General features: G+C 39.4%; 1 long non-coding RNA gene across 1 annotated transcript in view; it reads right to left on the minus strand.

The window, feature by feature from the left end:
• LOC136712764 (uncharacterized) overlaps positions 1 to 24,558 on the minus strand; it is a 50,175-nt gene extending 25,617 nt beyond the window's left edge. Inside the window, exon 1 of the long non-coding RNA XR_010804886.1 lies at positions 24,480 to 24,558. This is a non-coding gene — a long non-coding RNA (uncharacterized LOC136712764). The remainder of the gene's footprint in view (positions 1 to 24,479) is intronic.
• Positions 24,559 to 25,121: the final 563 nt, after the last annotated feature.

Here is a 25,121-nt window from a genome sequence, read left to right on the forward strand (position 1 = left end):
TGCAAATATTTCTTAAATCAGCATCTGTACATGTATGGCAGCCATTCATTCCATTCAATCTTCCATTCATATTTTTATTTGGAATTTGGGAGAAATGCTGTCAGTAGTTTATAGAACAAAATGTTAATTTTAGCCAAACACGTACATATAAATAGTAAAACCAGAGAAATGGTTGAGAAATGCTGAGAAATGTTCAGAATTGCTTACACACACTTTCTAAAATGTTGCAAATTTTGAAATTGATGTTACTTTAAATGTTGCATTTACTCATGCATGATGAAGTTATCAATATTTTGAAAAGTTTCAAAGGTAAATGGCTAAAGTTACTGTGTATATTTGTTGTAGTTAAAATGTCCATGCAAAAATAGTTTGTGAAGAAATGTTTGAGTAAAAAGGACCATATGTACTCCCTGCAGTCTAATGTAGTCTAATTTTGTATTTTGCTGGTCCATGTCATTATGTTTGTAGTATCAGATTGAAAAACGATATGCAACCCCGGTTATCTGAAAAAGGAAGCACTGCCCAAGGGGGAGGGGCTTCTGCGCACTGCCATAGGAACCCGATCAAAACGTCACTCTATCAAAGCTGCCATTGGCCCCTGCGCTCGTCACTCAGACAGGTCCCGGTCACTTCCTGTTCTATAAAACGTGACGTCAGCGCAGGGTCGTCCTCTTTTGCCGGGAGCCAGGACTTCTGCGTGACCTTGCAGCCCTTGGGCAGTGCTTCCTTTTTCAGATAACCGGGGTTGAATATGCAACCTATCGTTATCTTTCAAGTCGGAAGCACTGCCCAAGGGGGAGGGGTTACTGTAGCCGTCGCAAGGGAGGAGGCAGCGAGCTGATAAGGGAGCCTGCTCCGAGGTGAGCGCTAGGGACCTCGGCAACACAACTTAACAGGGGCAGACTGAGAGAGGAAAAGGCAGGAGCTAGAGCATGTAGGCTACTGGGGCTCGACTGCAGCCAACACCGGGTTCCCAATGGAATGGACCGGTCCCGTCACGTCCAACCTGTAGAACCGGACAAATGTAAGCAGCGAGGCCCAAGCTGCAGCCGCACAAATGTCTGCCAAGGGGGCGCCTTGAAAAAGGGCCCAAGATGTGGCAACCCCTCAAGTCGAGTGAGCCACCAGGTGATCAGGCACCAGTGTCCTGGTGGACTCGTAGGCCATGGTAATGGTGTCCACAATCCAATGCAAGAGGCACTGCTTTGAAAGCTCCTGGCCCTGTGTCCACACTCCATAAGACACAAACAGTTGGTCTGAGTGCTGAATGTCCTTAGTGCGTTCCAAATAACACCTGAGGGCCCACACAGGGCAGAGCAGGTGAAACCAACTCTCTTGCTCTGAAGCAAAGGGAGGAGAATGAAAAACCATCAACTCAATAGGCCTGTTGACATTAAATGGAGACAGCACTTTTGGGAGGAATGCAGGGTTAGGCCGTAGCGTAGACAGGGCGTGTAACTCGCTTACGTGTTTTGCAGACGTGATTGTCAGCAAAAACACAGTCTTAAGTGACACCAGCTTCAGCTCAGCTGAGTTCAGTGCCTTAAATGGGGCTTGGGAAAGTGCATCCAGCACTACATCAAGACGCCATACGGGCAGTGAAGGGGTGCGAGGAGGCCGCAGCCGTCGAGCTCCCTTTAAAAACTGCACAGCCAGGACATGAGACCCAGGGGGCTCACCATCAATCCGGACATGACATGCGGTGATGGCTGCCAGATGCACTTTGAGCGTGGACGGGTGCCCTTGTCCAACAGCTCTTGTAGAAATTGCAATATGACCCCAATAGGGAAATTAATTGGGTCTTGACCGCCATCTTGGCACCAGGTGCTAAACGTCCGCCAGCGGTAGGAATATTGCGACCTCGTAGAGGGAGCTCTCGCCGACTGAATAGTGGCTACTACCGCTTCTGACAGACTGCAGGCAATCAGTCACTCCCGCTCAGGGGCCAGGCCCAGAGCTGGAGGAGGCCCGGGTTAGGGTGCCAAAGCATGCCCTGCACCTGGGACAACAAGTCCACTCTCACTGGGAGCTGCCAAGGCTCTCCGTGGAGGAGGGCGATCTGGTCTGGGAACCAGAATCTGTGAGGCCACTGTGGGGCTATCAGCAGAACTGTTGTTCGTTCTCTCCTGACCTTCTCCAGGACCACCGGTGGGAACGCATAAAGGAAACAGCGCGGCCATGTGTGGGCTAGCGCGTCAATCCCTAGGGATCCTGAGCAGTCTCGGACGGAGAACCATAGTGGGCAGTGTGTGGACTCTGCCGAGGCAAAGAGATCCACGTCCACCCTGCAGAACCGGCTCCACAGTTGCTGTATCACAAAACGGGTGAGGCGCCATTCCGAGACCGGTGGGCCTCCCCGAGAGAGGAGATCCACCGCCGTGTTGGCCAAGCCTCGGCAGTGAACTGCTCTGATGGCGCGGAACCATGGCTGTGCCCACAGAAGCAGACGGCAGGAAATGAGACAGTCCAAGGAGTACTGCTTGTAACTCCAGGATGTTGATACAGAGGGCTGTCCACCTGCCTCGGACTCCACGTCCGTCGCAGACTGTTCCCCAACCCTGCTTAGAGGTAGACTGGTCCCAGGGACACACCGAGGGTCAAATTGTGAGGGCTCCGCCACCAACGTAGTGCTTTCCAGCATGCCGGAGTGACTGTGACTCGGCTTGCTCGATCGCGGCGAGGGTGCATCTTGAGAGACCTGAACCACCACTGCAGCGACCTCAACTGGAGGAGGCCGAAGGGGGAGGGTCTGTGATGCAGCCGCTGGGAGGCCCAGCAGCCTCTGGCAAAGGGGCACCCTGACACAAGCTCAAATTTGAAGAGGGAGAGACATGTGTGTATGAAGGCAACTCTCTCTGGCGGCAGGGTGGCGAGCATGGCAACGGAATTGAGGTGCAGTCTGAGGAACTGTGCCTGCTGAGTTGGCGTCAGGCGGCTCTTCTCTCCATTGACCCGAAGGTCCAAATCGGAGAGGCGGCCTAAAATCAGGTTTGTGTGTTTCTGAACCTGCTCCCTCAAGTCAGAATAGACCAGCCAGTCGTCTAGATAGTTGAGGACGTGGACCCCCTGACAATGCAAGGGGGCTAACATGACGTCCATGCACTTGAAAAAAGTGCGTGGGGCTAGCGACAAGCCGAAGAGGAAAACAGCAAACTCGAACACTCTGCCCTCGAAGGCGAAGCTGAGAAACTTCCTGTACGCCTGCGCAATGGGGATGTGAAAGTAAGCATCTTTCAGATCCACTGTGGTGAACAAGTCGCCGGGCTTGATGGCCTGGGACATGGTGCGCAGGTTGAGCATCTTGAAGTGCAACACCTAGAGGTGGCGGTTCAGGCGCCTCCAATCCAAGATGGGGTAGAAATCGCCATTTTCCTTGCATACTACGAAGTGTGGAGATTAGTATCCCCCATGCTGCCCCAGTAGGGGTGCTTCGCAAATTGCTCACTTTTCCAGGAAAGCGGTGATTTTGATGCAAACTGCAACGGGTCCCTCACTTGGACTGCCTGTGATGCAGTGGCTGGGTCTGGGGCTTTAGCCAGCTGGGCCAGCTGGGCCAGATAAAGGGCCATCAGGCTTTCTGTGTTACACAGGCGAGCCACTTGGGCTCCAGCCTCGTATGCCCTCTGGAGCAGGGTCTCCATCATGCAACATTGCCTGTCAGGACAGGCCAAGTGACGTGACTCCACGGACAGTGGGGTTAAGGAGACCAGCACGGCAATGATGGAGTTCACCAGGCCCGCTTCAGCCACACCCTGGGTTCTGGCATAGGCCTCCCTACCGGGTGGTCCCAGGTGGCTCTCAGGTCATCCAGTAGGCCCAGCAGCAGCGGGAGGGCCCTTGTGGGCTACTGCGGCCGGTACCCCCTCTCGAACCTGGAGCATGGTGGGGGGGGTTCAGAGGGCCAGGGGATCTGCAAGCAGTCCACAGCCCTCTGGATCACTGCCCAAAAACTCCTGGTCCTGACTTACAGGAACAGGGGAAGTGTTGTTGCTCAATTGACTGGGCTGCTGTTTGCTCTGCCTGAGCAGGCAGGAGGGCACAGATGTGGTCCGTGCTGCTATTCACAGCAAGGATGGCCTCATCTCGCTCTCTGTCCGTGAAGCCAGACCTCCGACGGCGTGACGGGGAGGGGGCTAGCTAGCCTGATGACTCAGAAGAGGGGGAGGGAGCCCGTGGGCATCACTCCACCACTCTTCCCTGTCCCTCACGTGTTTGCGCAGGGGCACACGCGGCTGTAGCAGTGTGCACCACGGGCATGTCAGGCATTGGGGTGCGGATGCCGCTGGGCGAGCAGCTGCCGTGGCAGGTGTGATCGTGGCAGCAGGCGCAGCAGCAGATGCAGACAGAGAAGTGGGCACAGGAGTCTCCAAAGCTGTGTGTTTGGAGGAGGAGACAGCCGTGCCATAGCGGACCCGGAAGCTGTGGCCAATTTGCTCCCGCTGTCGGTGCTCGGACAGACAGGGCACAGAACCCCACCAGCTGAAGCGGGGCCTAGAACCGAGGCCACACCCGTGGACTGTGGAGCGCAGCAGAGCTCGATCTCAGCAAACTGAGAGTTTCTACTACTTGCTGTTTCTACTATATTTCCTGTGGTGTACAAAATAACCTTAAACTTTCTCAGTACTAGCTGCCTCCATGTTTTATGGTAGGCACTACACAATGTTCTGACAGCCCTCATCTGACTTTCTTCTGTTATACTGTTGAATCCTGACGCTGAAAAATGCAAACCTTGTTCCATTTCTCCATAGCAGTCCATTGGCGTTACTTTTGTAACCAATCATTGTGATTTATGTTGATATTTTTGACAGTGTCCTCATCTGAATAGATGTTTTTTAAAACTGCCTTTTTACCCATCTAGCCAGTTTATCGATTAGGTTTATGATGCTATTTGAGTCAAAACTAAAAAAAAAATGTAATTGTCAACACTACCTGGATTACATACTCATGTCTCTTTTCTGTTTTTTGTTTTGTTTTTGTTATCCAGATAGAAGTTCTCTTTAATAGTGACTAAATGAACAAATAAATATTATTTAATAGACGGCTTTATCCAAGGAATGGTTTAACAATGTTCTACAGGGTTCTACAGAGTAGACATAAGAGAAGATTATAATAATTAGATTAATTATACTAATATTAATACTAATAATACAAATAATAATCATATTTGGTCTGTTTAATCCTGTACAACAATATACCATTGTATGTTTTCAGCAATAGGTATGTTTTTGTTTTTTCTTATTGTTCTTTTTTTTTTAAAGTAAATTATTCATTTTTTCCCCTAGTAAACAGGTCTCCTGCTCAAAATAACACTCAACGGGGGAATCAGACACTGTCATAAGATAAAATGTTAAGGAATGCATAAACAGTGTGTAAATTAGAAACTTTAGGGAAAAGTGAGGGTGAAGCTGAATCTTTAATCAACATGATAGATTGCAGTTTGAAGGAAATAAATGAAGGATAAAGATGATAATGCAGACCCTTGGGGAGTGTGTGTATGTGTGTGTGTTTGTGTGTGTGTATGTATGTGTGTGTGTTTCGTTTGTAATTTACTTATTGTATAACCTACATTACACCAGTGTGGATTGTGTAATTATGAGCACTATTTAATTTGGTGTTTATTATTTTTATATCCAAGCTGACATTGGTGGCCTGTAAGAATTGTTTTCCAACATGCTCTTAGCAGTTTGCTGCACAGTAGCAGCGTTTCTGAAGATCATTATTTGAAGAGATAATTCCATAGCATGTTCTGAATGTATTATTTATTACTATTAATATTATTATCGTAGTTATCACTGTTCGGACAATAATCAATACATTATTTGTTCTTTATTTTTAAATGTGTGTGGTCGTCTTGCTCAAACCAATGACATTTGTTTAATTTCAGATACATGTCACTATGTCTGACTAAATATATAATAATATAATATATTAAAGACATTTTTGTGAGGAAAATGACAAAGTTGCTGCAAGTTTCCAGTGTGGATTGCAGATTATAAATGTTTAACACTGGCTGTCCACGTACCGCTCATTCTTCAGTGCCCATGATAAAACACAGCTCAGTGTCTGTCACTTTCGCAACAGCAATTAATTGGTTCTTGGAGTGTGGTGGGCATTCATTTAATTAGTTTCAATTATGCCTTTGCGTTTGTACCATCATTAGCCATGCCTGATGTTGATGTATCGATGGCATGTATGTTTGTTTATCATGTAGATGTTGGAAACGATTAAACGGAACAGTGCATTGTGCAAGGGCTTAATAAATATCAGCGTAGGCAGGTTTTCTGTGAGTGTGTTTGTGTGACAACTACAGTTCTTGACGGCCTCCAGACATTTAATAAAACTCATAATGTACAAAGAAAGAAATGGGAGAGTAGCCATTTGAGGAGGTATTTAGAAGCTGCTGAGTTTTCTGTCTTGATTTTTACAGCGGTTCAAAGGAAACTAAATGTCAGATCCGTCTCAGAACAAAAACGGGAAAACAAACACACCATTCCAGAAACTTAAACATTCAAAGGGTTGTTTAACTTCACTGAACACACAGGGCCCTGTGTTTACAATGAGCCGAGGAGCACTTATCAACTGTATTGTATAGCCTTGGACATATCGTGTAACTAAAGGAAAACCCCATAGTCCAGTCAAGTTATTTCCATTGAATGGTTGAAATTACCATTAATCAGAATGTTTTGAGACTGGGCGAATTGAATGCTTATCACATATTCTCAATGGCTCTTTATACTTCAGAGAGGGATATGAGGTGCATTCAATAGTTGTTTCCATATGGTGATGAGGTTATTCTTATGACCCTGTGAAAAGAAAAACAAACAATTGGAGTGTGAACAGCACAGTAGTCTTCCAAAGTATATATTGCTGTAAATGAACACAGTAGTTTGCAAAGTTAGAATTCTCACTAAGTAAAAGGGAAATAAACTGGCATAGAAGCCACATTTCCATTAATTAGAATTAGCCAGACAAAATTCCATGGTCTACCTTTAAAACAGAAACCCTCTTTTCCCGTCCTCCTACCCCCCACAAATGTGCAAAAACTAGCTTTCCTAAAAGCACACAGGGAGTTTGAAGTCTAAAGTGATACCAGGAAAAGCTGCATACTTGATTAATAAAATAGATAAATGAACAGATGTTTTAGAATGCCATTATTACTAAATTAACTAATCTGTATGAGAGATTGTTTTAAAATGCAGGATCTCAGTATAAGATGTAGGTAAATGTGCCTTGAGTTGCTGGCCCTCATAGTATGGTCACAATATTATATAGCATTTTTTGTATTTTACTTTCTCTGTATAGACATATAGGTTTAAAATGCACAAACACAAACAAAAAGCTTTACATAACATGTTTCTGCCATATAAGTATTGTCACACATGAGGAACTTGCTCTCTTTTATTCCTGCACTGGCCAAAATCCACTTCACTTCAAACTGTAATTTCTTATTTACATTTTCAAACTCAAGCCGTTTGAATGACAGTAAGAGATGGGGCATGTTAATCACAGAAAAAATACAGTACAATGTAATTTAAGATTTACAAACACAACATTCAAATATTTGCCCAGATTCTTTGGGCTGTGTTTTCTGAGATTAAGTAGTTGGGGTTGCTGGGAAACTTTTTCGTCTTAAAATATCTGAGTTCAGTCAGATGGAACACAACTATAGAATTATGCACATTTCCATGAAGGAATTTATAATGCCATTCACAAAGTGCATTTATATGACCAGTCCACCATTTTCCACCCATATTTAGGATGCTGAACTTATTATTTATGAGTACATGAGTCAGAATTATTATTTCAGATAGCTTTTTCTTAACACCATCAGCTAAGATTTATTCATGGCTATATCAGATTGTCTGTCAGCAGTCATCTACCTGATCTGTATCACTTTTAATTATATATATATACAGTATTGTGCAAAAGTTTTAGGCAGGTGTGAAAAAATGCTGTAAAGTAAGAATGCTTTCAAAAATAGACTATAGATTATCATCTATCTATCAATGAACTAAATGCAAAGTGAGTGAACAGAAGAAAAATCTACATCAAATCAAAATTTGGCGTGACCACCCTTTGCCTTCAAAACAGTATCAATTCTTCTAGGTACACTTGCACACAGTTTTTGAACTTGGCAGGTAGGTTGGCCCAAACATCTTGGAGAACTAACCACAGTTCTTCTGTGGATTTAGGCAGCCTCAGTTGCTTCTCTCTCTTCATGTAATCCCAGACAGAGTCGATGATGTTGAGATCAGGGCTCTGTGGGGTCCATACCATCACTTCCAGGACTCCTTGTTCTTCTTTATGCTGAAGATAGTTCTTAATGACTTTCACTGTATGTTTGGGGTTGTTGTCATGCTGCACAATAAATTTGGGGCCAATCAGATGCCTCCCTGATGGTATTGCATGATGGATAAGTATCTGCCTGTTCAGCATTGAGGAGACCATTAATTCTGACCAAATCCCCAACTCCATTTGCAGAAATGCAGCCCCAAACTTGCAAGGAACCTCCACCATGCTTCACTGTTGCCTGCAGACATTCATTCGTGTACCGCTCTCCAGCCCTTCGGCGAACAAACTGCCTTCTGCTACAGGCAAATATTTCAAATTTTGACTCATCAGTCCAGAGCACCTGCTGCCATTTTTCTGCACCCCAGTTCCTGTGTTTTTGTGCATAGTTGAGTCGCTTAGCCTTGTTTCTATGTCAGCGGTATAGCTTTTTTGGCCACAAGTCTTCCATGAAGGCCACTTCTGACCAGACGTCTCATGGGTCTCATCAGACAGTAGATGGGTGTACCAGGGTCCCACTGTTTTCTGCCAATTCTGAGCTGATGGCACTGCTGGACATCTTCCGATTGCGAAGGGATGTAAACATGATGTGTCTTTCATCTGCTGCAGTAAGTTTCCTTGGCCGACCACTGCGTCTACAGTGCTCAATGTTGCCAATTTCTTTGTGCTTCTTCAAAAGAGCTTGGACAGCACATCTGGAAACCCCTGTCTGCCTTGAAATTTCTACCTGGGAGAGACCTTGCTGATGCAGTATAACTACCTTGTGTCTTGCCATGGTGTATGACTTGTTAGCTGAGTTTGGCTGTTCCTCACCCAGTTTTATTCCTCCTACACAGCTGTTTCTGTTTCAACCTACATATTGAATTGATGATCAATAGCACCTGTTTGGTATAATTGTTTAATCATACACCTCACTCTATGCCTACAAAATCCCTACAAAAGCCTACAAAGTGTACCTAGAAGAATTGATACTGTTTTGAAGGCAAAGTGTGGTCACACCAAAAATTTATTTGATGTACATTTTTCTTCTGTTCACTCATTTTGCATTTAGATAATTGATACATATAATCTATTAACATGTCTATTTTTGAAAGCATTCTTACTTTACAGCATTTTTTCACACCTGCCTAAAACTTTTGCACAGTACTACATACACTCACCTAAAGGATTATTAGGAACACCTGTTCAATTTCTCATTAATGCAATTATCTAACCAACCAATCACATGGCAGTTGCTTCAATGCATTTAGGGGTGTGGTCCTGGTCAAGACAATCTCCTGAACTCCAAACTGAATGTCTGAATGGGAAAGAAAGGTGATTTAAGCAATTTTGAGCGTGGCATGGTTGTTGGTGCCAGACGGGCCGGTCCGAGTATTTCACAATCTGCTCAGTTACTGGGATTTTCACGCACAACCATTTCTAGGGTTTACAAAGAATGGTGTGAAAAGGGAAAAACATCCAGTATGCGGCAGTCCTGTGGGCAAAAATGCCTTGTTGATGCTAGAGGTCAGAGGAGAATGGGCCGACTGATTCAAGCTGATAGAAGAGCAACTTTGACTGAAATAACCACTCGTTACAACCGAGGTATGCAGCAAAGCATTTGTGAAGCCACAACACGTACAACCTTGAGGCGGATGGGCTACAACAGCAGAAGACCCCACCGGGTACCACTCATCTCCACTACAAATAGGAAAAAGAGGCTACAATTTGCACAAGCTCACCAAAATTGGACAGTTGAAGAGTGGAAAAATGTTGCCTGGTCTGATGAGTCTCGATTTCTGTTGAGACATTCAGATGGTAGAGTCAGAATTTGGCGTAAACAGAATGAGAACATGGATCCATCATGCCTTGTTACCACTGTGCAGGCTGGTGGTGGTGGTGTAATGGTGTGGGGGATGTTTTCTTGGCACACTTTAGGCCCCTTAGTGCCAATTGGGCATCGTTTAAATGTCACGGCCTACCTGAGCATTGTTTCTGACCATGTCCATCCCTTTATGACCACCATGTACCCATCCTCTGATGGCTACTTCCAGCAGGATAATGCACCATGTCACAAAGGTCGAATCATTTCAAATTGGTTTCTTGAACATGACAATGAGTTCACTGTACTAAACTGGCCCCCACAGTCACCAGATCTCAACCCAATAGAGCATCTTTGGGATGTGGTGGAACGGGAGCTTCGTGCCCTGGATGTGCATCCCACAAATCTCCATCAACTGCAAGATGCTATCCTATCAATATGGGCCAACATTTCTAAAGAATGCTTTCAGCACCTTGTTGAATCAATGCCACGTAGAATTAAGGCAGTTCTGAAGGCGAAAGGGGGTCAAACACAGTATTAGTATTGTGTTCCTAATAATCCTTTAGGTGAGTGTATATATATATATATATATATATATATATATATATGTATTATTATTTGTTTTCACATCAACATTTGTATCTCTCTCTCTCTCTCTCTCTCTCTCTCTCTCTCTCTGTATATATATATATATATATATATATATATATATATATATATATCAATACATTGATATACAAATGTAGATATGAAAATAGTAGTAAATAAAGGCATAGACAAAATTAAGACAAACAGAGAAAAAATGATTGGAACAAGCAACAGAAAGACATAGGGAGTAATACACAAATTAATATGAATCTTTACTTTATGATCACAGCTAACTGACAATGTATAGCATGTACAGTGCCTACATGTGGACTAGGAAATAAAAGTAGTCAGAGTTAAAAGTACCACTGAAAATAATAAATCAGGGGCACGTGTTAATGATCTAACATTAACATCTCAAGGAATTATTGTACCACAGGGAAAATGCCTTTCTTAAATGACCTAATGCAAATAATGGCATTTGAAATACATTCACTGGCACCATACTTACCACATGGCCCAGACATATGCTCAGCTTATATATATAAATTGCCTTCATAATGTATGTCATTATAGGAAGATTCATTGAAATATACAATTATGTATCTTTTCATTTCTATATACAAACCTCACAACACGGAGTGAAAACATTATGTACTTTTTCTTCTCTCCCACAATGTGAAATTGTAAACAGATGGTGTATGTGGTTTACAAGTGAGGAATAATTCAGAATTATTTGTTCGTACCACCAATGGAATTCCTTTGAAGAAACCTGGGATGCAAAACCTAATCTAAAAGCATTAGTCACTGGTAGAAAGCTATATTATTAAATTTGTATGTTTTTTTCTTCACCGTTATTTCATCCTAAGATAAAGGTAAAGATTTGTGCAGAGCTAGTGCTATGCCATAAAGGGTAAAAGTGCACTTGAATATTAGGCATAATCAGATACATCAAAACTATTCCTGGGCAGTTGCCTTTTTGTATATTTTTTTCAGCAGGGTTATTGCCATCTCTGCTCCCTCCAATCTTGATTTTGATTGACTTATGTACTAAATTCTTGTTGGACAGAAACATACTTTGCCTCTCAATAGACCACTGTGTCATTTATATCGCAAACACTGTCTTAATAGTTGTTAGTTTGGAGACTTAACCCCTGCCAAGTGCAACACTTTAGTGTTTGATGATGCCATAAGGACCCTTTGAGAAATATTAACATTTTCTAGAAAAGAGACCCTTGTCTTAAGGCCTAACTTGAGCACAGCATCAGTTTGGACAGCCAGTGTTAAACATTAATTATAAGTTGCAAATCTAAACTGTAAATTTACTTTATGTTATTATTATTATTATTATTATTATTATTATTATTATTATTATCATTATTATTAATGATAATAATAATAATAATAATAATAATAATAATAATAATAATAATAATAATAATATTTTGCTATTCTTATTGCAACTTGAATTGAATCTCAGCAGGTCCTGAAGTTGTGTATCCATTTTAAACTAGAATGGATTGATACGCAAAATGCTGTTGTTTCTCTAGAGGCTGTAGGCCATTAAACTTTGCTGATTATACCTGTACTGCCTCTGCATTATTCATGAACCGGGGACTAGAACATCTTCAAACAGCCTGTCATTTTCTATTACCTTCCATCAGAGCAACCATATGCTGCTCCAACAGCGCAGGGACAGCAGGGCAGCCTTGTAGCAAGCAAACACACACAGCGAGACATTGTACCTTGGGATTATTGAGGCAGTTTAGTGTGGCTATGAGGCGATACTCTAAATGCCTGTTTCTCTGAGGAGGCACGACAGGGACATCCTGTCACCTTAGGGAGGTTCAAAACAGTGTGGATATAGTGCATTCCTGATGCCAAAACGATTACGAACTCTTTAGAAGATCTTGTCAGGAAGGTCCTCTGTCAATACACACTGTTATCTCTGTTTTTCTCTCAAACACGGAAGTCCAGTACAGAAAACATCAAGCATATATAATGTGTTATATTATCTGCTATGATGGTATACAAACAAACAAACAAACATAAAGGTTTTGTTGATGTTTTTTCCTCTCCAGGAGTTGAAATGATTTAATTTTGCACAAGTTTCTTGTTACACCCCCCCTCCTATCTTACCCTGTGAAGACCAGCAAAGCCATTAAGGTCTTACAGTGCAGAGATAGTCTTAGATCCCCTTATCATTTAATTACCAATTAAAACCTTTAATTGAAACAAAAATGCTTTAATTATTCTTAAATCTGCTAATGTGAATGGTCCATAACTATTGCAATTATGTAATTGTTTGAATCCCAGCACTTATAAAATAAAATAAAAATGCTGTTGATACCTGATTTGTCTGTTGATACTAGACAAACCAGAATCTCTGTATAGAGACTCTTAAATTAGCACATGAAAGATGCATGTCACATGTTTTGATCAGAAAACTGAAAGCATATGCTATGTTCGGGGTTATATTTTAAAACCACTTATGTCTAAGGCTTGGACTAAAACAAAATGTTGCCTTAACCTGCGGATCACAAATTACAAACTTGGACCCTGTCATGGCTTAATTTAATTTCTACTTAAAAAAAAAGTGTTCACAGGCTATGGTTTCGTCTGGGTGTAAGGAAAGACACACAGACACACTATGAGATAACACATAAACAAACTAGTTCAAAGATGAAATTTCAACTATTTCTTGGTGCCCCCCCACTATATACAAGGGGTATAGTATGGTATAATCTAGTGCAAGGGTCTAACAACAATACACAGCACAGTGTCAGCTGTAATTAGCATTCATTATCATTATCATTATTATTATTATTATTATTATTATTATTATTATACATATAAATTCTGCCCTCTATGGCTCATATGTTTTCCATTTGCTTATTATATCAAAGTTGTATTCATTTACATGCATGAAAAACACCAGGAAGAAAATGACCCTGGCCTGTTCAAATTTTTCCTCATCAAAATTGATGGGCCCTTTTTGCTATCATTTTTTGTACAGTTTTCATTTCAATTAGTGGTACCCTGCCAGATTGACTTACATTTCGATAGTGTCAGTTCTAATACTCCAGTCAGTGATTCTGTAATACTGTTGGCTCTTTCACTTCTGGAATTCAATGAACCCCAACATGAGGCTCGTCGACTCTAAAATTGAATTCTGATTACAAATTAAAATTATATGAGAGACTACGAAAAAAAAGAAAAGAAATCACAGGGATACTGTTTTTTTTCTATATGAATACATACATATATATATATATATATATATTTACAGAAAATGTATTGCATGACTCACAATGTCAGATATTGGTAACCAGTCATGCATATTATAGACCTTCATAGATTGGATAGTTGCTGGGACAGAGAAAGAAATCTGTTTAAGGCACTTTCCATGACCTGTGGGACAAAGTTTTTTAGTTTTTTTTTATGCTGTATGATTATTATATTTATCATCAACCAAAACTGTCCCATTTGTTGTAAATTAAAATATATGGCCTATATGTAGAATATATTTTAGTATTTAGTATTAGTATTTTAGTAATAATACAATCAGTTATAAGACATCAGTTTGCATAGGGAAGGTGTGTGTATGCACGTGTGCTGGAAGGACTCTTCAAGGCCACAAACGGCGAAAATCAGATGCAGGTCAATGAATGAAGAACCAGGCTAACGCAGGTGTGCTTAGTATTTTAGTAATAATACAATCAGTTTTAAGACATCAGTTTGCATAGGGAAGGTGTGTGTATGCACGTGTTCATAATATCTAAATTAGTTTTTGTTTTTTAAAGTTAACAACATTAACAACGTTAACCTGGTTTTTCATTGTTCCAGTTGCAGCCAAACCCTTCTCCAGTAATCCATCCAGTAGTTTCACCTTAGTACTTTTTTAAATATTAAGGATTACATTTGGACTTCTGTAGATGTCCTAGTAGATTTTCCATTTAATGTAATTAAAAAATAACAAAAAAACTCAGGACCCTATGTGACACTTCTGGCCCATAGTGGACAACAGGTCACTATATCTTGCACTACATCTGGCTTCTCCTCAGCTGATGCATCATCATCTGAGCTTTCATCCTCCTCCTCTGCCTGATTCACTGTCTTTGGGTCCTCATCGTCTCACAAGTCTATGTCTGAATCTCCCTCAACTATTCTGAGCAAAATTCTCTCGGCCACAGTCTGGGACCTGTGTCCTGCAGTTTACATAAAACTGGTAAACAACATATACAGCATATCCAGATGTCCATAAATTAGATGTCTTTTATGTCAAAAAAATATTATTCTGCTTTGAAAACTTGGTAGAGTGTTCCTGAGATGTATATTTACTAGAAACACTCTGAAAATCAACTAAACAAAAATTATACTTACTGTTCCTTTTTCCGTATAATGTGATCATTGTGATGGTGGCCATATTGAAAAACCAGGAAGGGTAAGTTATCAAGGTCATACCCCCAAACAGGTGGTATCACATAAAAGCCCTGAATGTCCTCTGTAAAATACATCAGGACATAACACATTGGCAAGTATGGTCTCGGAGATATTATTAAGTCCAGGACAAAAGTCAATGGCTGGGTCTCAGGAGCATTATCCCATCGGTCACAGGTGAGACTGCTAAGATATCTGGATGCTTTATAAACATCATAGAATTAATGTATTGATTATAAAAGTATCTAGACCCTATGTGTGCTAGACCCTTTAAATATTATGTTTACAAAGAAAATATAAGTAATTCTACAAATAAAACAATTTTACTTAGCGTTTACCTAGCTTCAATACCTCCATCCTTCCTTCACAGCACAACCAGGAAGTAAATACAGGTGGTCACATGACCATTCCCATCATTTAGATCTAGAAAAATACAGATGTACAGTGACCATTGGGATTAAATGGGTAAAGCAGATGTGTACAACATCTGAGACACAGTAACCTCCAGGACAAATACCACCACATGGAAGCAAGTGGACATCTTGAAAGTCATTGCATTAGACTTAGAATTACAAAGCAGTTGTAATGATATAAACAAATATCAGGATTTGAGTAAATTAATCCCCTAAACTGCTGAAGCAAAGTGATGATATGCAAGGTAATATTCTTTAGAATCCTGCCATTTGCTCTTTTAAGATCTTTTCATTGTACATACTTGGAATTAACAATGATTATGTTAACCCCACAATGTTATAATGTATTTTGAGAATACTTTTGGATTATTCAGACCACTTCATTAAATAGTACATAGTAATTAAGTAGTGAAGTCAAAACAGCAGTGTCCTTGATCTCCTTCCGGCGCTTACTGAAAACACATCTTTTCAGACAGTACTTGTATGTACATATACAGTACATATTAGCCCTTTACTCTCCTGTAAAATAGCACTTTACATCATTTTATCATACTTCTTGCACTATTAGTACTCATATTTTGATTTCCCCTTTACTCTCTTTCCTTTGGCCCTTGACTGTGACCTAACATCTTGTCTGCACTAAGCTTTTACAATCCAGGATGTAAGACCTCATTATTGAATTCACTTGTGTAAATTGGAATTCGTAAAATTTATTATGCTTTGAATTGCACTGTATTATGTAAACTTGAATTTGTAATGCTTTATACCTTGAACTGCACTGTATTTTTGCACTTTGTATTGCGCTAATATGTTGTAAGTCGCCCTGGATAAAGGCGTCTGCCAAGAAATTAATAATAATAATAATAATAATAATAATAATAATAATAATAATAATAATAATAATAATAATAATAATAATAATCAAATGTACTTGTTACTGTATATCAGCATATATAACTTGTCTTTTATTAGGATAAAATTACTATTAACTGAAAATGACAGACATCTTTACAGTAATCGAAAGATAAGTTATTCTTAATGGGAATAATGAATCAAGGGATCTTACCTAACATGTCTAAAATGTAATCAGTTATGTTTAATTGTTAAAATCACCTAGATCCAAAGGCATTGTTGTGGAGTCCACATAAAATAATATAAATAATAATAATGTAAAGTAATTCACAAGACATGGGATGTATCTTGTATTGACATCTCTGCAGAAAAAAGAGAAACTGACTTAGAATCTAGCAAGAATACATGTAACATAGCTACAATATAAATTATTAATCAAAGCTTTACCAATTGAATAATGCAATTCTTTGACTTTTTTGCAAACAAACCATAAGCATTACATAAATAAATCAATACATTAGCAAATAGCTGAACTTTTCTGTCTGCTTCTGAGGTTGTTTGTTTAAACTTTTATTGTAAAGATTTAATGGCCTGTCAACTGCTTTGGGGATTTATCAAATTCATGGTGCTGTCCTTGAATTTATTTATTTATATTTACTTAATTTATTTACTTTACATTTGTTATTGTTCTTACCCGTAATTGTGATTGCTGTCTTTTTGCATCCCTTGTGTGCAAAAGATATTACCATATCATTATTACCCTCGTCTAATTTTCACAAGCGGTTTCTGAAATCTTTCATTCAGAAAATTAGGAGTCTCAAGTGCTTTCAGTTTCCGCCAGCTGAAAAAACATAAAGAATCTGCACTCAAAAACCCACAACATCCTTATCCTTATCTTACATAAACACACTGTCACTGAAACCATTTCCATTTTCCTAAAGTACAACATGGAAAGTAATATAACCTCATAAGTGTGAAAACGATCTCCATTTTGACTTTCGGAAGATGCACAGTGGAAAATACTTGTTCAACTGCGATAAGCTTTGTGATATAAATAGTTGGATTCTTGTTCAAAATTCCATTGACAGTTATCAAAATCTTTGGTGCTAACTTCAAAAGGCATTTGTAGGAAAGTAAATGTAATCGGAAACAAAAGAACGTTTATGTGAAGCACTCCAGTTGAAAAACAATCATTGGGGTAAAGAGAGCTGAGTCACTGTTTTTAAAATGTATTTATTTTTAAACTTAGTACCAATAGTGTTTTTGAAAGAGATAAATGTGTGTTGAACAATGGTCTAAATTCAGTGTTCAGACACACTAGAGGACTGCCCTCTGTGCTGAATCCTGACTGCAGACTCTGACTTCCTTTGTTAATATATATATATATATATATATATATATATATATATACTACAGTAGGAGAGATTACTGGATTACCGGATGACATTTAATGACTATGCAGCTGACATTATATTTCTGCCTGCATGTAGTGTTTTGTCCAAAGGAGACCTACAGTTAGGTCCATAAATATTTGGACAGTGACAAAATTGTCATCATTTTGGCTCTGTACGCCACCACAATGGATTGGAAAGGAAACAATCAAGATGTTCTTTAAGTGTAGACTTTCATCTTTAATTTGAGGGTAGTTACATCCAAATTGGGTGAACAGTAACTAAATTAATCATGAATTAAACTGTGAGTCTGGAACCCATAGACATCATCAGATGCTGGGTTTCTTCCCTGGTGATGCTCTGCCAGGCCTGCACTGCAGCTGTCTTTAGTTCCTGCTTGTTCTTGGGGAGTTTTGCCTTCAGTTTTGCCTTCAGCAATTTAAGTCTTAAAAGTCTTAAGTCTTAATTTGACACAGATACTCTACCTCCTGGAGGGTGTTCTTGATCTGGCCAACTGTTGTGAAGGGGTTTTTCTTCACCAGGGTCACCCACCACAGTTAGAACATACCAAATAGTTGATTTGGCAACACCTAATGTTTTTGCTATCTCTCTGATTGATTTGTTTTGATTTCTTAAGCAAAACTGAAGGCAAAACGCCCCAAGAACAAGCAGGAACTAAAGACAGCTGATTAGAATGGTGGGCTCCATAGGCATTGCCTAATATTTTATGGCATGTGACGTCACCTGGTTAAATATTCCTACGTCATATCCGGGCGGATGTGTCCACCAATATCGCCCTCAACCCCCACAACCCCCCTCTCCTTCTCTCCTTCTCTCACCCCTAGCCCCTCTCCCTCCACCCACACTGATTAGTTCTGCAGGCCTTTGTTCTTGCTGGAGAGTGTGAATGGTCAGAGTGTGAAGGTGTCAAGTCGGGTAGCTTATGACCCCCCTCACCCATGGTGCTGGAAGTGTACACCCATATCACCCTCATCCCCCACGACCTCTCTCACCCCCCTCTCCTTCTCTCCCCGCTCCCTCTCCCCAAGCTGTTTAGGTCTGCAGTTATTTGTTCTTGCCGGAGAGTGTGAATGGTCTGAGTGTGAAGGTGTCAGAGCATGTCGTCAGGTCGGGTGTCTTCTGACCCCCCTCACCCATCGTCCCGGAGGTGTACACCCATATCGCCCTCAACCCCCCCCCTCTCAAGCTCTGGAAACATCTCAGGATAGGCCATCTGCTTAATAATAAGACTAAGTTAAATTAAAAATTAAATAACAAACCTTGTGTTAAGTCTGTATAGTGGCATTGTTTTTGTAAAAGAGTTAAACTTAAGCTGTTGCTATATTTTATTTATATAATCTCTCTCTCTCTCTCTTGTAATGTGTTCATTCTTTCTTAGTTTCATACAGTCTAGTAACTGCTTTCTAACTGTCTTAAAAGCTTGTAAGAGTTAAACTTAAGATATTCAAATGTTTTTAATTTATTTTAGCTCTCTCTCTCTCAACACATAATGATAAGTCTGAGTTTAAAAATAATAAGCTTGGGGGTCATTCTTTATAGTGACAATTTGTAGTAAACTTAAGATGTTATATGTTATATATAAACAATAATGCTCATTAAAAAATAAAATAAAAAGATTGGGTTAAGTCAGAATAGAGCCATTGTTGTTGTTTTTTTTTAAGTCTTCTGACAGGTAACTCACAAGAGTTAAAATGTAGGGGTTAATATTTTAAATGTACTTATTTAATCTCTCTCTCTCTATATATATATATATATATATATATATATGTTCATTCATTTGTAGTTAAATGCCTCCTAGTAACTTACTTCTGTCTGGCTTAAAAGCTCATACGAATTAAACTTAAATGCTTATATTTATATATATATATATATATATATATATATATATATATATATATATATATACACACAACAACAGCAGTGTGGGTCTTAAACAATAGATGTAAGTTAAATGAAACCGTTTTAAAGAAATTAAGTTACAAGCTTACAAAGATTGTCTGAGTAGCCCTGTCCATAGCAGTATTCTTGCTGGCTATCTGGGGTGTGTGAATGGGTCAGAGCTCCCCAGAATTTTATCTTTTTTCAAGGGTGTCTCTGGGTTTTAGGGCTTGCAGAGTTTCCAGAGGGATCTGGGCCCCCTCTCTTGATTAGGAAAGCTGCTTTCACCTAGACGGCCAAAAACAAGGGTTGTCTGTGCCCCCCCCCCCACCCCAGCCTCAAACATCACCCTACTCATGGTCTCCTTTAAGTAAGGAAAGTACGGAAGTTAATGTGTTAACGCTGCAGGGCCTGGGGTCCTGGCTTTTGGGGGGCTTTCACTCTTTGGACCCATGTAAGGTTAGGTTGTTGTAGAGCAGTTCTTTTGGAAAGTTTTTTTTCTTTTGGGGTTGCAGGAGCAGCAGGGGTCCAGGAGTTCAGGGCTTAACTTACTGAAGTAACAGATGTAAATTACATGTTTTTCAACTTACATGTATGTGTAAATGTAAGGAACTTAAACATGAACCTAGGTTTAAAAGCTGTAAAAACAACCTGGGTGGCTCAGGTGCGGCCCTATGGGGCCCCTGAGGTTACTGTCTGGAGTTGTGTTGCTGAGGCCCCCTATTGGTGCACCTCGGGGCAGACTCCCTTATCAGCTCGCTGCCTCCTCCCTTGCGACGGTTTTGTTATACAGTAACCCCTCCCACTTGGGCAGTGCTTCCGACTTGAAAGATAACGATAGGTTGCATATGCAACCCCGGTTATCTGAAAAAGGAAGCACTGCCCAAGGGTTGCAAGGTCGCTCGGTAGTCCTGGCTCCCAGCAAAACAGGACAAACCGCAGTTCGCAGAAACCCCTCCCCTTGGGCAGTGCTTCCTTTTTACAGATAACCGGGGTTGCATACACAACCTATCATTTTCTGTGTCCAGTAATTCTTCAAATTTTACTCTGCCCTCTTGTAAGCACTCCAGTTTTCTTATTCTTAAAAATATATAAATAAATAAATAAAATGTTGATGTTATGTGAAAGACTAGACATTTTATTTCCTCGAGATTTAGATTCCTTTGTGCATTCATGGTATTGAACACAAACCACCTTGACCCTAATCATCTAAAGGGTGAAAATAATACGCTACTGGTATCAAGTTTGACAAGCCTGAGTGATCTAAATCACTAGACTGAATGGAAGTCAAACACATTAACATATGCCTAACTTGTAACAAATTGCTTTGGAACATGGTGGGAATCTGATATGGGAACAATGTGCTACGTATGCTGAATACATTTGCTTCGGTTTACATAATCGACCGAGGAACTATTAGCACACATTCTGGACAGCAGTGCAAATTAAAATGTTAATCTTGTCGGACTGTTCCTTACGTATGGTTTAAAAAGGGTCACTTCTTCTATGCTAAGTGGCCCCATACCAGGCACGTGAAATACAGTGTTAAATGGGATTAACAAGTGGTTTTCCAATATCAGGCAGTGAAGTAAAGAAAAAAAAAACACAATGTATATTGAAGTTTTAATACCTGATAGATTTGTTTAATGCTCACTTGTCTTGTTGGTAGATGCACACAATAGTTGCCAACTTACACATTTTTTATGTCTGAATTCTCCCTTTCACTAACTCTTGGCATTGCCAATGAAGGGAACCTGTTTAAAAACAATTGTTAAGGAGTGATTTCTACCCTTTCTTCCCTGATCTGTTTTATGGTTTTATTTTTTCTTTACTTAAAAGTATTGACTGAGATGAGGTTTGTGTTTTGTTTTGCTTATTCATCTTTCTGACCATCTTATGAATAATTTGGTCCTTTCTTAATGAAATCAGGTGTCATATACAATATTCCCTCTGCTGTTACATTCTCTGAGTTGTACAGGTTGATTACTCATGCCTTTGTTCAGGTGTGCTATGGCCTGTGCTCAATCTTTCTCCTCACTTGTGAAATGAACTGCCTATAGGCATTACAACTTACCACCACATTGATTTTCATATTGATGTTTAAATGTAGACAATTGTACATTGATGTTTGCTACACCATGCAAATCACTTTAGATGAGCCTGCTAAATAACATTATTATTATTATTATTATTATTATTATTATTATTATTATTATTATTATTATTAACAGAAAATCAAATGGCCTAAATAACTTCATTTCTTCCTGCCAACTTTAAAATACAAAACAATAATGATCTTGAAAAAATCAACAAAAATAATTTAGAAGGTTGTTATTTTTGTAAAAAAAAAAAATCATCCTTTGCTTTGACCTCATTCCTAAAATGAATTAATGGGTTCAGCAGTCATGGAAAACATCTGCCCAGCTGTGTCCTGTCTACATCAATTATATTTGATTCATGAGAATGAGATCCTAACATCCATTGTGTTGTGTTTGCATTGTGCATTGGGCCTGCCAGCTAGCTTCTGCTGGCAAAAGCTAGATGTCTCTTGTTTTAGGCTCTGGTTTTAAAATATAGTTATTTTAACTCTAAAAAAGATGTCCTGTTAAATCCTTTCATATCAAGGCACAATCCCATTGCTTTGGCACCTTGAGCTGTGGGGCATTTCCTTAAATCAGGGGTGAAGCAGTACTCAGATGTAATTCAACAAGTGTTGTGTAAAGTTCAGAATCGTTCAGAATCGCTCAGAAACGTCTCACTTTCCAGTATGTTCAGATATGCTTGACTGCTGAAAAAGTGGGATTATAATTAACCAAACATTAAACTCCGACCTGAGACCAATACATAAGATTAGATATGTGTTTCCCATCACTGGCGTATTGAGTATTCACTTGGTTTTTCTCCTCAGGAATAATCATTTGAAATGTATCAATACCACTTTCAAAAAATATTTTTCTTTCAGACAAAAAAAACCTTTGTACTTTAAGGATGATTCTTTGAGCACATCTCCTTGATATCCCATAATCAATCAAGTGATCTAATCAATAACCTGCAGAGTGACTATCAAAGTATTATTACATGGTTTCATTGGGTAATTATGCAAGTGATAACAAAATAGAGAACAGACACTAATGAAACAAGACTACAGTTTGCTTAATTTAATGATAATTGGTTGATGCATCAGTATATTCTACTGTAGAAAGAAAAAATGATGGGGAAAACAGTACTGTAATAATGTAATGACGCAATATCAATTAATACACTAACAAAAGTGGGGGAGAATCAAAAATTGAAATAACATTTAATACAGAACATGGGTACATTTTAATGGTAAATATGGTAAATATGTATAATGTTTTTAAGTGGCTGGACAAGCATTTTGTGATCATTCAGTGTGCAGAGCAACTATTTTTTATCTGTCTACTTGTGCCACAGTATTTTCCCTCAGGGATTATTTGTGCATGCTATTAAAAACAGGAGATGAACAGTGGAATATTTACTTTCACCTCCAAGTTGGAAGGCGCAATCTCTGAAGCAAGGGCAGAATCCAATATATATTGTTTTATTATTATTTTAATGTATAGGTGCTCAATTCACAGAATCACTAGAGTGAAAGTATGTCTTGCATTTGTTATTACCACCCCCCACCTCACCAACAAAACGTCCAAGGTGTGTGGAAGCATACTTCAGGTAACTCTTTAGATTGGTTAAATAATTTAGCACAGTTTATAAAGCTACCATTAGTGTCTGTGCCCTGCTGTAATATCATGGAAAAAGTGTGAATACTATGCATTTTTAGTTCACATGCAGTAATTGTACATTTGGTAAAAAGGTGCAAAAATGTAAAAGCACCAGTCCAAATTTGCATTGTACATTTAAAAAACACTATTCAAAGAAGTTATCTCTTAACCAAACCTCCTTTAAAAAACAGGTGAACACAAGTTGGATTATCTCTTTAACACATTTAATTGCCAATGGAATGAATGGAAAAACTTTGCTCTTGTTTCCCTTAAATGTTCCTCTTTATGGTTTGAGAATAGTTGCCCACTCTGTAAATGTTAATTAGAGGTGGAATGACAACATAAAATAAAGTACAAGGATGTTAAAACAATCATAAATACTGCTCTGTGATTGGCTGGTTCATCATATGTGATTTATAATAGTCAACTTTGTTGTTCTTTGACCTGTGTTGAGACAACCCTGTTAAATAAACAAGCATTAAAAAAATAAGCTTTATTTTGAGAATTTGACCATCTTCTCCCAAGGTTTGAGTCCTGAGCCTCAGGACTAGGATGCAGCCCCATTATCTTGTGCAAATGAGTGAATACAGTGTGGGGATTTATAATTAGTTTTATGTTTTACTAGTTTACAATTATAAATCACATTTGAGAAACCAGCCAATCACAGAGTAGTATTTCCATAAAATCCTAAACCTCTTACCTTGTGTATAATTGTTATCCCATTCATAGAATTATCATTCAATTAGCCAATCACAAAGCAGCATTTCCAAACATTCATATAGCTGTTATATTGTGTATAAATGAGCATAGAATGATACGTTTTTAAAAATTCTTGTTACCAATGACATAGGTTTCACAGGATGTACATTAATTTTGAATAAAAAGTTTTGTTACTGTGATGGAGTGAACCCATCTCCAATACAACTATACTACGCATCACTGGTTTAGTGTGTTGTAGTTAAACCTGGTTTTTAAAAGTTATTAATGGTGGGAATTTATTGTATTAAAAAAACATTTAAAAATAACTAAAAAGGGGCATGGTTGGCATTAATAACTCTTATGAACTTACCTGTTGTGAAGGGAGAGGGGGAGCTGGGCTGGAGTTGTTGGGGTTGGTGTGTGGGTGACCATGTTGGTGAAGGGTTAAAGTGGTTACAGAGGCCCTGCTGTAGAAGTGCAATATATGTTTGGCCATTACCATATTTATTGTACTAAGGTAGCCACTCTTAATTCTCGGGCCACAAGGGAAGGGTTCAAGGGGTTGTAGTAAAGGGGTGTTTGCAATAATGTGTTTTATTTTTATTTTCGTACTAATGTTGGTTTGTTTTCTTTATGGTATTAGATATAATTAATTTTGTTTATTTATATCATGAGAATGGGTAATATACTGTATTTGGGTTTATACTTTTAGATATTTATATTTTATTAATGGTCTGTTCTTGGGGGGGAGGAATTTTAGACCTTGGGGTATAAAGAGGGAGTGTGAGAACTGCTAGCGGTCAGTTGGAAGGTTGGGTTCCTCAGAGGAGGTGGCTAGTGTAGAGGGTAGCTCTTGTTTTCCCTGCTCTCAGGAGTTTTTCTGTTCTCTTGTGAGGGATGGATTTTCTTCCATCATTCTGTCCAGCTATTTGTTTTTTTTTGTGTATGATAAAAAAACTTAATTAAATTACTTTCTTCTGGAGAACTGTCTATCTGGTCCTACATGTTCCCT

The sequence above is a fragment of the Amia ocellicauda genome, chromosome 2 (assembly GCF_036373705.1).
Source record: "Amia ocellicauda isolate fAmiCal2 chromosome 2, fAmiCal2.hap1, whole genome shotgun sequence".
In the NCBI taxonomy this organism is placed as follows: domain Eukaryota; kingdom Metazoa; phylum Chordata; class Actinopteri; order Amiiformes; family Amiidae; genus Amia; species Amia ocellicauda.